This window comes from Halyomorpha halys, unplaced genomic scaffold (assembly GCF_000696795.3).
Source record: "Halyomorpha halys isolate HHAL.00 unplaced genomic scaffold, Hhal_1.1 Scaffold1785.1, whole genome shotgun sequence".
NCBI classification, from domain to species: domain Eukaryota; kingdom Metazoa; phylum Arthropoda; class Insecta; order Hemiptera; family Pentatomidae; genus Halyomorpha; species Halyomorpha halys.
Genome location: NW_027111182.1, coordinates 171,130 through 179,010, shown reverse-complemented (window position 1 = coordinate 179,010; position 7,881 = coordinate 171,130).

Genomic DNA, 7,881 nt, shown 5'->3' with positions numbered 1-7,881 from the left:
CAAATTTGTATGTTTATGTATTATTTGAAAATTTCAATAAATATTGACCGTTTCATATGAAATGTCGAGTTCACAGGAAAAGTTATTTAGTAAAACAACTTCATGAAATCATAATATTTGTATTCAAAATATTTACTCTCATTTATAGTACTCCTTCCCCAACCTGTTATTAATTCCAGAAATGAAAAATTCAGGATTAGGTGAACAAATTAAGTGAGAAAATGTGTTTTTGACCTCAGAATCATTTTAAAAATTTTTTGTACAGATGAAAATCTTTTGAACATGAGTTTAACGAATAATGTGGGTGTGGGAGGACTTCGTAACACAGCTCATTTATCTTCTGCATTGTCTGTTTCAAAACATGAGGTATGGCGTTGTCGTGTACATGGTTACACTAGCTCTAACGATGTTTAAAAATACATAAATTTGAATAGTCAAATAATAAATGTTATTTTTAGCTTAGATGTGCATCATCTAAACCACGAGTGTTTAATGATATAACTATTCTAGATGTCCTAATTCCTGCAAGGTCTACATCCCCACTTTCTGCTTATTATAAATTAAGTTGAAGCATGCATTGCGGTGTAATGCTGTCACTGTTCTGATCTCTGGATGGCCTTCATTGCAATATTTAATTATATAACTGGTTCAACACATTATCCATCATTGAAGACCAGTATTGGAACTCGGTGGTATTTCTTATACATTTGAATACAATTTTTCGAAATGAACTAGTTTTTTTACACTTCTTACGAGTACTGAGTGATTTTTTTATTTATTTTAATACAGCATTATATCAATTATTAACAGTAGAGTTATTGTAGCTTTAGTGAGGCCTATCTTGTATTTAAACCTGGAAGAAAGTTGACCTCAAAGGAAGTTTTTTTTTTCTTCAATATAAATATAAAACTAAATATCACGCGTGTACACGTGCTTGTGCGATGGTTTAACACCAGCTAAGGCTGTAACAGAAGAACAAAAATGTAGGTTACAGCATTACCAAGATTTAAATAATATCTTATATTATAAATATATCATATTGTACAATGAAGTTTTTTTTATAAATATATGTTTTGCATTTGGTTAAAAGAGTCACAATAAAAAAGTAGGAGAAAAAATTACTAAAATTAATTTGTCTTTAAAAATTCCAGCCAATAGCTCCTTTCTTCTAGACATAATGTTTGAGAGTAATCAAGATGATATGGTCGTATACAAATCAACAAACCTTCCAAGTAAGTGTCCCGTCCCAGGTTTATATCGATAGACGTTAAATCGACAATGGATGACCTTCTTGTTCTAATGAAATTCACCGAGTTCATTAGGACCAAGTGACTTACCTTGGTAAATCATTCCTAGAGAACATGGCACAACTTACAAATTCCGTTTCCCACGCTTTGAAATAAATAGAAATTTATATTTAATAGAAATGCTCTTGGAACTGGTTTCGAAGTCAATGGGATCCTGAAAGTATGATGCTAAGATTAACACTAAGATGTACACGTCATTAATCTTGCCAAATAAAGAGACAACTGGTTGCATTGGCTGCAACAAATCCAAATAGAAAGATTACTTAAAATAATAACATTTTTTTTTATTATTGAAGAGAAATAATATAATTCGCCCCAATAAATGGCATTACTTATAATTAATACATCAGGTATTTGCGTTTCAAATATTCTTTCATAGTATGTAGACACAAAAAGAAAAAAATGTAAATGATAACATTAGCACTCACAGAATAAAAAAAAATTAAATAATAAGGAAATAAAATAAAATAATTAAAAAATATATTATTATTAAATATGCAGGAGTAAGTGGAGGAACTAGGTAACATTTTTCAATTTTTTAAATAATTAATTTGGATAAAAGAGGTAGGTGCCTATCTAGCTAGTGTGAGATATTCTTACCTCAAAATCCAATTAATTATTGAGATACTTAGATGTAGAATTTGTAATTATTTTCGGGTACACTGCAGCAACGAGTCAACCGGGTCGACCCTGGAGCCTTCCAGACGTCCACCCAGCCTCATAGAGCATATACCCTTAATTGGTTAAAAATCTGGCTTTTGAACGTATCAAAAAAAAAATTACCTTCTTGTTTATTAACCATTGTTCTAAAAACAGTACTTTCTTAGAATGTATTGAGGCCACACCCTTCAGGGGTGAGGGGTCGTTGTGGTACATATTATATTAGAAATAAAAATATATAATAAAATATTAAAAAGAAACCTGACTAAATGAAAACAAAATTATTTATGAATAAGATAAAGAAAATTAAATTTAAGTAACGATAAAATAAACACATATTTTTATGTGAATAAAAATAATAATGTAAATAAAATTTTTAATAGCACAAATCCATAGAAATATTTTATATTATAATACCCGAAGCTAATTAGCTAAAATAATCACACAGGAATATTTATTCACATTGGTAATCACTCCTGAAAAAGTGGCTTAAGGATGGAAATTTCTCCTCGATGTCATGGGAAATCCAGATTAGTCTCAACAACAGCACCAACCACGTGACAGTTTGTTACGGAATCACACACAGCACGTATAGGCAGCATAATAGCAATGGTGGCAAGTATCACAGATTTGAAAATTAATAACACCCTTAAAAAGATGAAACATGTGCTGTTATGACCAAGCCATATTAAAAAAAATTTCTAAGAATTTTGGAGATTAGGGATGGAGAGGTGGACAACCTATTATATTTGCTGTTCTAGGTCTGAAGATGTCTACATAGCTCGCCTCACATCATAGCCGATACGATGAAGAGTACGGAAATAGGCAATATTTTATAGTGAATGATGTCCGATTCTCGGCTAAAATTTATTAACTGATTTTTTTTTTACATGTAAGTTCACGATGTTTCGACAAGATATTATTCAATGAATTATTAAATTATGAAAATTAATTTCACAGGGGACGGAGAGGAGGGGGGGGGAGGTTATTGATTAGATTACTATTTCAAAAGATGTAAAATGTTTAAAAAAATATTTTGTAATTTTTTGTTGGCTCTTTGATATTTTGAGTAGAGCAATCAAATGTATTCAGATTATGACAGGTAATTAATTCTATGGACGATATAATAGTTCAAAATATTATATTTTGATCTTTCAAAACTATTATAAACTTATTATAATAATTTATATATTATTAGATATATAGCTGTAGAGAAGATGTGAAGAAAGAACAGAGGGAGGTGCGGCAGATTTATGGTCAAGGTCTTGGCCTTGAGAAGAAGGTGGAGTCCATCTGCTGTGTTCCAGTCGAGACAGGCCCACTACCATCGAACTGGGTTACTTGGCACCACAGTTTGTATAATGCTGAAGTGTTGGTGGGTTTGAAAGGGCTATTTTTAGGAACTAATGTTCCGTGTTTTTTTTTTGTAAATTAATATTTTCTTCTTTTTTTTTTTTTGCATTGTATACACCGTTTATTGAGGAATGCTTTAGAAATTGTATTATCCTAAGACCAATAGTAGCCATTGGTTAATACCTTAATAGCATGTTATAACTATCAGCAATGTCATCGTATTTAATTATTTTTGTTCAGCTATTGTTTAAAGCAACAATGTTTTAATATTTTTTTTTTACTGAAACGAAATGGTTAAAGGTAGTTACATACCAAGATTAAGCCGAAACATCTTTCACATGACTTTTCATTACAGTTCAGAACTGGGATGACATCTTTTGAGAATTTATCAATGTATAATTTTTTTTTTATCTTGACTTTGCATTATTTTTAATTTAGAAGAACTGTTAATAGACAAAAAATCCGAAACGTTGTTCTCATGTTAGGAAAAATAAATAAAAATATGAATCGAAATAAAAAAAGGAAATAATAATAAGGAAATAAAATAAATATATTATTATTATATATGAAGGATTAAGTGGAGGAGCTAGGTAATATTTTTCAATTTTTTGAATAAATAGTTTGGATAAAAGAGTTATGTGCCTGTCTAGCTAGTGTGAGATATTCTTATCTCAAAATCCAATTAATTATAAGATGTAGAAGGGGATTTGTACACTCCTAAACATAACAAGCTCTAAAAAACAAAATCCAACCTTGTTTTCTTAAAATTTACTCTTTGTAAGATAACCCCTTCGTATTGAATGGGAGCGCGGTGGCACAGTGGCAAGGCACTATTCTACTAACTTCAACGACCCGAGTTCGCATCTGGCTGTGGTAGATAATTATTTTCGGGTACACTGCAGCAACGAGTCAACCGGGTTGACCCTGGAACCTTCCAGACGTCCACCCAGCCTCATAGAGCATATACCCTTAATTGGTTAAAAATCTGGCTGTTGAGCGTATCTTAAAAAAAAGACCTTGTTTATTAACCATTGCACTAAAAACAGTACTTCCTTACAAAGTATTGAAGCCATTCCCTTCAGGGGTCGTAGCGGTTCATATTATATTAGAAATAAAAATATATAATACATATTAAAAATAAACCTGACTAAATGAAAACAAAATTATTTATGAACAAGATAAAGAAAATTAAATTTAAGTAACAATAAAATAAATACATATTCGCACTTGAATACAATTTTTAATAACACAAATCCATAGAAATATTGTATATTATAATACCTGAAGTTAATTAGATAAAATAATCACACAGGAATCTTTATTCACATTAGTAATCACTCCTGAAAAAGTGGCTTAAAAATGGAAATTTCTCCTCGATTTCTTGGGAAATCCAGATTAGTCTCAACAACTGCACCAACCACGTGACAGTTTGTTACGGAACCACACACAGCACCTATAGGCAGCATAATAGCAATGGTGGCCTCAACCTGTAGGCTAAACGATCTCTCCTTTAATAGGCAACTTTTACAGTTATCTTAATGTAAACGACAAAAGAGGTTGGATTGTATTAATTATAAGCATTAGAGATAGATCAGTTTTTTTTTATTTTATGAACATATTAATGAAACTATAAGAATATCAAGTACACTTTTGACGAGTTACATAAAATATATATAGGTGAAAAAGTATAAACATTTCGTGGTGTGATCAAAGAAATTATAATTGAGATTGAGATGGATAAAGTTGCATTACATATAGGATTTTTCAGCTTCCACTCGCTATACGATTTGGAAATAGTACATTACAAGAAAAATTATAATGAAAAATATTCTGTAAAAAGATAAAAAAAAAGAATGATTTTAATATGGGAAAATTAGAAAACGTAGTTGATATAGGATTGAGGAGCCTCCTCCAATGAGGTTATACTTTCAAAAATTTAATAAACCTATGTTTCAGCATGGGATTGGGTAGCTCATTGGTAAGACACTCAGCTACTAACTCCAAGGACCCTGTTAGAATCTGGTTGTAGCAGATAATAGACAAAAAATCCTAAACGTTGTTCTCATGTTAGGAAAAATAAATAAACAATAAAAAAGAGCTTTTATTCCCGTAAAATAAAAATTATAAAAAACTATCAGAACCCTTTTGAACTGTAAGTTGTAAGCTTATATCTTATATTTGATAATTAAAGTTAAAATTCATATAAAATATTTCCATTTATGTTAATAATTATAAGTATGGTCAACATTAAATAGGTGTATGGGCATATCCTTAAGTGTATAGGTCAGTCTGTAAATAAATCAAAACAAATAAAACTTATTCTAAGAGCTATATTTTGAATTTTTTATATTTGTCTCGGTCAAGTAAATGTCAGGTTCAGGGCGAGGCCGAAAAAGAACATAAAAGAAAAGGAACCGCTAGTTAAGAACCGGGGACTGGTCCGAATTAATTATCTCCCGAAAAGTAAGAAATTATGGACCGGTTAAGCGACATTGAGCCACGTTAATAGTTAAGCACCGATTCGACGATTACTACAACTTTCGCCATAGTCATGAAAAATTAGTTGTTCTAATAAAAATTAAATTGAAACAAGAATTGAGAGGGCTTTTCAATTGAATAATATCAAACTTAGTGAGAAACTCTAAATCTTCCCTTAATGGAAAAAGAAAAAAAACCTTATTTATTTCGCATTCATATTCAATTTTGCGAACGGCGTTAGTTTTCTTGTAATTAAAACGATTATAACACAACAAAACCGATTCGTAAAATTTATGCAATGAAAGAAATGTATAGCCAACACACTAAATTCTATTGTGGATTTTGTTTCCTTCTTAAGTTGTTTCTTCTTTTTATTAACATTTTGTTGTTAACAAAATAAACTACCTTTAATACATGTTCAATAGTTTATATTTTCTTGTAAAACGTTTCGGGTTTCTTCATCTTCAAGCACTAATAATAATAGCAATAATAATCTACAATTATGACAATGATCAACCATTTTTTATGTGTACAATTAAAACTATAAAAAACTGTTTGTTTTTTTATTAATTAAAATTATTATCAAATTACTGTAAAAAACTTTTTTACAATTAAAAATATTATCAAAAAGTTTACGTCATTTATAAAGTACATCCATTTCTATTTGAATTTTTGTCATTTAGTTACTTAATTCAAATTTATAAACAATAACGTTTGTAATTTGTTTAAACAATATCGTTCACTGCTGATACATTCATTAGTCCCTTTAGCTCAAATCAATGTTAAGTATACTAGGATATACTACTATTATCACTTTGGACATTTCTATCTGATTGTGCGCTGTTTGTCTACTTCCATAGTGATATGTCTATATTTAATAAATTTTGCTATTCAGGTTGAATATTATGGTTTTGATTTGAATAATTTTATTTTTTAATTTTTTTTTCCTGATTCATGTCTCTACTTAAATGTCCAGCCAATTTGATATGGCTGCATAGTGTGTATATTGGGATATTGAAAATATCCCAAACCTGATCTAATTAAACAAATTAGAATCAGGGATATAAAATAAAAGGCTTTTCTTTATTTGAAACTAATATTTGACCCTTATAAGGACATTAAATCGGGATTTTTTTAATGAAGATTAGGTTAAAGCAGGAGACATTCAACTTTCCTAAAAAAAAAATTGATAAACTACTTTACTAAAATAGTAATTATGTTTTTTTTTTAATTTTTAGTGAATAAAAAAATAATTTAATAGAATTATTTAAAAAGATTCGTGAGTATTATCATCTCTATTTACTTGTTGTTTTCTTTATAACAAATTATACAAAATTTGTAAAATCCATAGCCGCTTGAACTGTTACACCAGTTCTAGACAAAGTGAGAAAGATGAGATCAAACATACAGGTGGGTCTGCCATCACAAAAAGTCAACATAGAAATATAGAGGATTTTAAATCAAACCCACACTGATCTAAATCGTTAATTTAGAACGTTGCAAAACTTTGTAAGAAATAATGAATGCTAAATTGTTATTGAATCTGTATTGAAAATATTTTTTTTTAATAATTTATTTATTGTTATTTACAACTGTATACACATATATACAACAAGTAAATTTGCTGTAAGTGACATAGTGACATGATACAAACATGTGGAGAATCTACCCACTGATAGAACTCCAATAACATTTCTAGAGGAGAAGATCTCGAGGCCATCTTCTTTTCAGACGCCTAGGAGGATTATTAGGTAATGAAGGAGAAGTCAGGTTCGAAACAAGTGGATTTGGGTGGTTGAGAAGTTTATTATGGAAGGAACGGTATCTGGTTCTGGCCAAATCGGCAACTTATGGAACATTGAGGTCCTGATGGATGACTTGATTTGTGACAAAGTAAGGAGCATTAAGGATTTTACGAAGGATTTTGGCCCGTAAGGATTGGATTCTGGAGGAATTTGATTTTTTAGTGGAGCCCCAAAGCTCAATTGCGTATGTTCAAATAGGCCATATAATAGTCATGTAGATCAGTCTTTTGTAATGGATTGGGAATTTAGACCGTTTGTCTAGTAAATGTTACAATAGT